The sequence below is a fragment of the Bidens hawaiensis genome, unplaced genomic scaffold, assembly GCF_021521415.1.
Source record: "Bidens hawaiensis isolate Kalapana, Puna unplaced genomic scaffold, B.hawaiensis_p1.1 tig00003644_1, whole genome shotgun sequence".
Classification (NCBI taxonomy): Eukaryota; Viridiplantae; Streptophyta; class Magnoliopsida; order Asterales; family Asteraceae; genus Bidens; species Bidens hawaiensis.
The window spans coordinates 2,237,221-2,245,235 of NW_027491207.1; positions in this window are offsets into that span (position 1 = coordinate 2,237,221).

An 8,015-nucleotide genomic window follows, 5' to 3' on the forward strand; every position below is an offset into this window, starting at 1 on the left:
TCTGCATTTGATGCCAACCCTTGAAAAATAAGTCTGGAAATGTTGAAGGTTTGCTGATACAGAATTGCTACAGTGAGAGTCCCAAGCTCTCTACTCAACAAAGTCCAAGTCCCTCTCCGAGGAGATAGGGACTGAATCACATGATGAATCAGGAACCTGTAGATTAATGGAAAGCTCCCCTTTTGAAATTGACCCTCTTTTACACCTCCTTGATAGCCCATGGTCTCTTGAAAGACTCGCAGTAATCTTGGAACCGAATACAATTGTTGAGCTTCAAAGTTGTCATTGAGGTCCAATGCAGCTCGAATGGAAGCCTCCGTAATTTCAATATCATTGTTTAGCACAGATGCCTCGATCCTCTTCCCGTTCACATCATTGACATAAGTTGTTAACTGCCAAAAATCTGTAAGATGGTTCCTATAGAGTGTGGGGTTTTCTGTCAGCGCCATCTGTAAATTGGAGTTTCGTAGAAAATTTATCATGACTTCTAACTCCATGTTTTCATCGTCTAGCTCCAACTGAGCGCACATATTATGCCGTTTTTCAAATTTAAACGCCATTAGTTCTGCAAAAATAAAAGAATGTCAGTACGCAAAGTCGCAAAACTAATATATGAGGACAGATAGATGATTAATGGCGTCTTCAAATAACCTGTTCCGTAGTAATATGCGTACCTGTCAGAACAAGTAAACAGTTAGTCAAAAGTTCAATTAGAAACCCTAATTTCGAAATTGGTGTGACGATTATCGAATAAAGATGTCTTACCGAAATCGAAACAGAGCTAATGGCTGTAATCGAAGTGAAATTAAGCAGGTATTAGAGCAGCGAGCAAGAGGGAGATAGCACGAGCAAGAGGGTTTTTGCGATTAGGTTTAAAAGAGGAAGAGATATGTGAAAAAGATTCTAAGTCTCCCTTTTATACCTAACGTTTGGCTGGTACAGTACCTTGGTTTGTCGTCTAGCACACGACAGTTGTCATTTAATTTCAAATTTAATTGTACTCCCTTGCTCGAGCATATAGCCAAAGTAAAAGCTGGCCTCCCCTGTACATGAGTACATGGTACAACCCTTGCTCGATGTATTTGGAATATTGTCTGTCCTTTCTTGAGTACATGGTACAACCAGTATACGAAACAGAGCAGTATTCCTCTAGACTAGTGCTCGATTGCCTTCCCAAAAGTTTCAAATTACTGAATCCAGTCATACTCGAGGTGTAGTGTGCTCGAGTATACTTAATTTATTAAACATAAAGTCCTGAGTCATACAAGTAATCTGACCTTACTCGACTATGCATCATCCTTGAGATACTTAAAAATGTATCATCACTACTCTATGCTCGAGATGTATTCCAGTGTTAGAAACTTTGCTCTAGACTTCTATAGCTCTATGTGCTCGACGTACTCCTACGCTCGAAAGCCTTAGCATATTAAATCTTTCCTATTACTATACTCGAACTCACAGCCTAAGTGTCTAGTTCTTAAGTTTGCTCGAACTATTTCACAAAATTTTCCATCAAGTTCCTTAGCTCGAATTCTTATACCTAAGTATCTAGCACACAATGATGCTCGAAACACATAAATGTCTTCTATCATTCAGTTCTTTGCGCTTGAAAACTTAGATCTTAAGTATTTACCATGCAATCATGCTCGAAACACATAACATCAATTTTCATAACATAGCAGGTACTCGAAGATAAGATGCATGCTCAAAACACTTAACAGCAAATTTTCATGTCATACTCGAAACAGATTGTCAATTCACACGTCACTTAGTATACTCGAAGAAGCAATACATGAGCAAGCATAGTCTTATGCTCGAAACACTTAACTGATTATGCATGTCAGGTTGAGAATCACAACTGTTAAGCCACTAACCCAAGACATGATTAATCATGTCTTGTGCTCAAATTTTCAATTTTTCTCAAGGAATAATCATTTGCAGAATAGTAATATAAATTGAGCAATTTGTTTAAGGTGACATAAGAGATCAAAATCCAGTTCAAAATAAAATTCATTTTAAATCATTTGGAAAGAGCTCAATATGGGATCAGATTATTTAAAACAACGATCACACCACTTCATGGTTAGTGTTATTATGACTCAAGTCAGGTTGACAGTAGGTATACTTAGCATAATGGTCATTGCTTTCTATGATACATTTAGGATTCAATTAGAGCATAAGATAGGAATTATTATCATTATAGCTTCAGATTGCCTCTAATATCTTCTCAAAGCGTATTTAGCTTTCTCCAAATCACCCCGAATTGACTCCGACCTCCTGATGCCCTGGTCAAAATTGATTTTTGAATAATAGAGCAGTTACTTGTTTATATTTTTCTTTTTGATAACAGACTGTAAGGTTGAACGTTGGACTTACATGCCATCCGGACTTACATGCCTTACATTTAGGGTGTTTAGGACTTACTTGTATGCCCCACCCCTGTAGTTCCCTTAGTGCCCCTTAAGTCATGAAATCAGATAACTTATTTATATATATATATATATATATATATATATATTATACTTTTGATCTTTTTATACTTTTCAATCTCTTTCTTTCTCTTTTCATTTGAGAGGTTTTCCATATATCAACAATTCATTTATGCTCAAATACTTAATAGATATTTTTATAGACCAGAAACACCAACGGGCTCGTGTATGATTGGATAATGACCTTTCTGCCTATCATTCGGAGAGATATGCTAGAGAACATACCTTATTTTCCAATGTTTCACCACATTATACTTAGCAAATTTAAGTGTATATCACATATTGCAACTACAGACTATGGAAAGCTACCATACTTTGCCAATGACTGTACTCAAAGCCTTTTGAACTTATAATCCATGGGTTAGTTATCTTAAACAGTTTTCTATCATTTCCCAATTTAGGTTGGGTTCAATTTCCCAGAAAACATTTTCTTGCTTCCTTGAAGCTGGGAACTTGGATAATATTATCATTTCTCTTATTCAATGTCACCGAAAATAGTGTTACTTAGTCAAAAACTTTTACCCATTTTAAAAAACCATTTCCTTTTGAGAGTTCAATTGAAGAACAATGATTTTTAAAGATGGTGTTGTCATTTAAGCATTTGTAACAAGCACACACTTTCACAGGATCAAAAACAAACATTTAGATAGCATAGAACCAACAAATCAACACTTAAGTCTGTCGAGCATGCTCAAAACTTCATCGAGCATGCCCGAAAGTCTATCGAGCAACCTTAGAAGTATATCATTTCAATGATTTTGCTCGAAAAACTTTAACTTTGTGCTCGAGCAGTAATTTGCAAGGAATAAGCACGGTATCCTGAACACATGTACATGCTCGACCACTGGTAACAACACTCATGCTCGAGTTACTTGAGAAAAACCTCAAGTATGGATTGTTTGTGCTCGAAGAGCATTAAACACCAATCTACCACAGAAGCATGCTTAAAACACTTGCAAAATCTTTCGAGACAGCATTCTATGCTCGAGCAGCTGAGTAATGACATCTGTGCTCGAATGACTTAGAATAGTCTTACAGGAGCCTATGCTTGTGCTCGAAGAGCAACAAGCACATTATCAAGCACAGATTCATGCTCGAAGTACTTAGAATCACAAAGATATATCATGCAAGCATAGATCAAAGTACTAAAAGCTGTAATTAGAACAATTAACAAAAATTCCACACAAGAGCATTCACAAACATGATTCATGCAATATGAGTAATCATTCAAGCATAGCAATTTATCATGCAAACATTCAAAGTGAGTAAAACATATAATCAGTTAGCACCTCACTTAAGCACACATCCTAAATTAAACCTCATCAGTATTTATCATTTCTAGGCATTTTAACTGAAAATGAAACCTAGTTTTATCTAAAGGTTTGGTGAACAAATCAGCCAAGTTATCAGATGTATCTACCCTTTTCATTTCTATTAAGCCTTTTTTCCTGACAGTCTCTAATGAAATGATGTCTAATTTCAATGTGCTTAGTCTTAGAATATTGGACTGGATTCTTAACAATAAACATAGCAGCAGTATTATCAATTAAATTAGGTGTAAGTAAGAAATTCAGACCATAGTTTGATCTTGAATCCATAGAACCTATGCACAGCAAGCAAATGCAGCAATATACTCAGCTTCAGCGGTAGAAATTGACACTGTAGTTTGCTTCTTGCATTGCCAAGACACTAGCCTGTTCCCAAGAAACTGACATCCTCCAGAGGTTGATTTTCTACTCATGTTTCTTCAACCATCATAGTCACTATCTGTGTGGGCCATCAAGTCAAAGGAAGGGTTCTTTGGATACTAAATCCCCAAATCTGGTTTTCCTTTCAAGTATCTGAATATCCTCTTCACTGCTAGCATATGTGAGACCTTTTAGGGTTAGCTTGAAATCTTGCACAGATACAAACAACAAACATAATATCTGGCCTAGAAGCTGTGAGATACATCAATGATCCTATCTTGGACCTATATTCATGCTGGTCCACTGGCGTCCCCTTTTCATCAGGTACCATTTTCTCATGTGTATCCATTGGTGTGGACACTGTCTTGAAGTCTTGGCACTTGAATTTGTTAAGAATCTCTTGTACATATTTGGATTGATTTATGAATATTCCATCAGCTTTCTGTTGCACTTGAAGTCCAAGGAAGAAATTCATTTCTCCCATTGAGCTCATCTTGTACTTGGACTTCATTACCTGCTCAAACTCTTTGTACATCTGTTCATTGGTAGAGCCAAAGATAATGTCATCCACGTACACTTGCAGCAGCAGCAGATCTTTGTTCCTTCTTTTGTAGAATCAAGTTTTGTCAATTGCTCCTCTGCAGAAACCATTTTCCAACAAATGGTTTGACTGCTCATCATACCAGGCTCTTGGTGCTTGATGTAGACCATAAAGTGCTTTGCTGAGCTTGTAAACCTTGTTTGGATGAACGGGGTCTTCAAATCCAGGAGGTTGAGTGACGTAAACTTCTTCATCAATCTTTCCATTCAGAAATGCAGATTTTACATCAAGTTGATAGACTTTAATGTTCATTGATGCTGCATATGCTAGAAAGATCCTGATAGCTTCTAGTCTTGCAACTGGAGCAAAAACTTCTTAAAAGTCCACTCCTTCTTCCTATAAGCATCCTAGGGCCACCAGTCTTGCTTTGTTCTTGATCACTACTCCTCTTTCATATTTCTTGTTCCTGAATACCTATTTTGTTCCAATAGCATACTTGCCTCTTGGGTTGTCCACCAAGTCCCATACGTGCAAGTCTCTGAACTGGGCTAATTCTTCCTGCGTAGCTTCTACCCAACTGTTGTCCTTCAAAGCTTGATTGATGTTCTTTGGTTCAACTTGTGATAAGAAGCAAGCATACATGCAGATATTGGCCTTTTCAGATGAGCTTCTGGTAACTCTTTCCATTATATCTCCTATGATGTTTTCTGCAGGGTGATTTCTTTCAACAGATGTGGTCTGCACAACTTGTTGTTCAGACACTTTTGTCTCTAGATTTGTCATGTTTAATACAGCAGAATCATCTTCAATTCCTTTTTGACTTTCATCAGATTCTTGAGGTTGATCGATTTCAGATGTTGATGCTTCATTTACTCCAAATTGCATTGAGTCAAACAAAGATTGAAATCTATTTTCAAATTGCTGTATTCCTTCAGTCTGAGCAGGTTGTTGACTCTGAATAGGTTCACTTTCAACATCTCTTGGATCTTCATTTGAGACTTCAACATCAGCCTCCTGTCCATTCCTTTCAACTTTAGCTACTCCTTGGGTGCTTCTCCCAAAGTTAAATCCATTTGCTTCAGGAGCAACTGATGTCCACAGCTTGTCCAGATCAACTTGTTTATCTTTTCCTTTTTCTTCAAAGCTGGTTCTGTACATACTGTCATCCATATCTTCATTGTAGATATTAAATGACTTGATAATTTTCTCTAAATCAAACAGCCATTTGGGGCCATCAACATTATTAAAATGATTTTCATTGAAGATTATGTCTGATGACTCCATGACTGCCATGTGCTCCTTCACATAGACCCTATAAGCTTTTGAATGAGATGAGTAGCCCACAAAGAAGCATTCCAGTGATTTGGACTGAAATTTGTTCAAATAATCCTTTGTATTCAAGAGTGAGCATCTGCATCCAAAAGGATTCAAGAACTTCACATAAGGCTTTCTTTTGAAGATAACTTCATATGGAGTCTTGTTTTGAGCCTTGTTTAGTAGAACCCTGTTCTGCACATAACATGTAGTATTGATTGCTTCTGCTCAAAAAGTGACTGGCAGATTGGCATCAGCAATCATGGTCCTTGCAGCTTCAATCAATGTTCTGTTCCTTCTTTCTACAACACCATTCTGTTCAAGAGTTTTTGGTGCACTGTATTGTTGAAAAATTCCCTTAGAAGTGCAGAATTCATCCATAATTCCATTCTTGAACTTTGTCCCATTGTCACTTCTAATGACCTTCACCTTCCTCTCAAGATGATTTTCCATTTTTAGCACATAGGATCTGATCAGGTCTGGTGTTTCATCCTTGCTGCCCATGAAGTATACCCAAGTAAATCTTGAATAATCATCAGTGATCACCAGGCAGTATTTGGAACACTTACAGGACCAAATAGATCCATGTGTAACAGTTCCAAGACCTCATCAATTGTGTTAATCATTTTGCTTTTATGTGAGGATTTATGTTGTTTTCCTTTTAGGCAAGATGTGCATTTTTCTTCCAATTTGAACTCTCAATCATCTCCTTCTTTGTCTTCCATTGGAACCCTTTTGGTTCAAATCCCTGTTTTAACAGAAAATTTTCATCACCGTTAAGAACTCTTGGTCAGATCTTTGCTTTTCCCTTATCAGATGACCTTTTGTTCTTCTCAGCTTTATGTGACTCTTTCACATTTTCTTTGATTTTCAGAATGGTTTTGAGTTTCTTTTCAAGGATCTGCTTTTGTTCCTCACTATCAGATGGTTTTCTACTTCCATTCAAGTATTTCTCATACATTTCTTTGTAACTCTTCATTCGAATCCACTCACCACATCAGGAATTTCCAAGCTGTCCTCAAGAATCCAGCAAGAATCAGTGTGATTTCCATAGGCACCATATTTCTTGCACCATACCTTGGCAAAACTTTCAATATCTTCAAGTAGTTGTTGGTCTTTGATTTTGTCACTAGGTTTGGGAAAGTCAAATCCCAAAGAGGTCTTTGGACACAGAGTGTTGGAGAAATCCATCTGCTGGAAATTCTGGTTCTGGTTCTGATAGAATTGATTCTGGTTAACTTGATTGCCAACTTGCTTGGGCATGTTACACTCTCTAGCAAAATGACCTGGTTGTTGATAGTTATAACAGATGGCCTTTGATTTGTCAAAACCAATTCTTTCATTTGGTCCATTGAAACTTGTTCTGCCAGTTCCGTTATACAACCTTTTGCTTCTTACTGCCAACATAGCTGCCTGCCATTTTATATCCATGTCTTTTAAATCATCAGCATCTATTTGTTCCAGATCTTCTAGCACAATGCTTGTGTTTATCAGATTCTTGGCTACAAAAGCGTGATATAACTCAGTAAACATTGACAATAATGCTTGATAATCTATTCCTTGAGCATTGTTGTTCTGCAAGAACGTTGACTGCCCATTTGCTGCAGAGGGAGTGTCATCTTCAATCAGCTGAACATTGAATCTGGATTGGCCACTGCAGCTTGAACTTGTGTCTGATGGTTCTTCAATGATAGGCTGCTGATTCTTGATTGAGAGGTTGCCCATTGGTGCTGCAAGAGCATTGTTTACTTGAAAACTTGGCTTGTCCTCCCTAATCATATGGTTCTCTATCATATCATGTTCTGCAGCCATGAGAAAGGCAATCACATCATCTAACTTGAAGTTCGGAAAACTGGCCTTTTCTTTGATAAACTTGTTAGCAGTGTACCATTCCTCGGATAGTGATGATAAAAGCTTTTTGTTTAGCTCAAAGTCAGAGATTTGCAAATCAATTGTTCTTATATCATTCACAATTGTCATAAA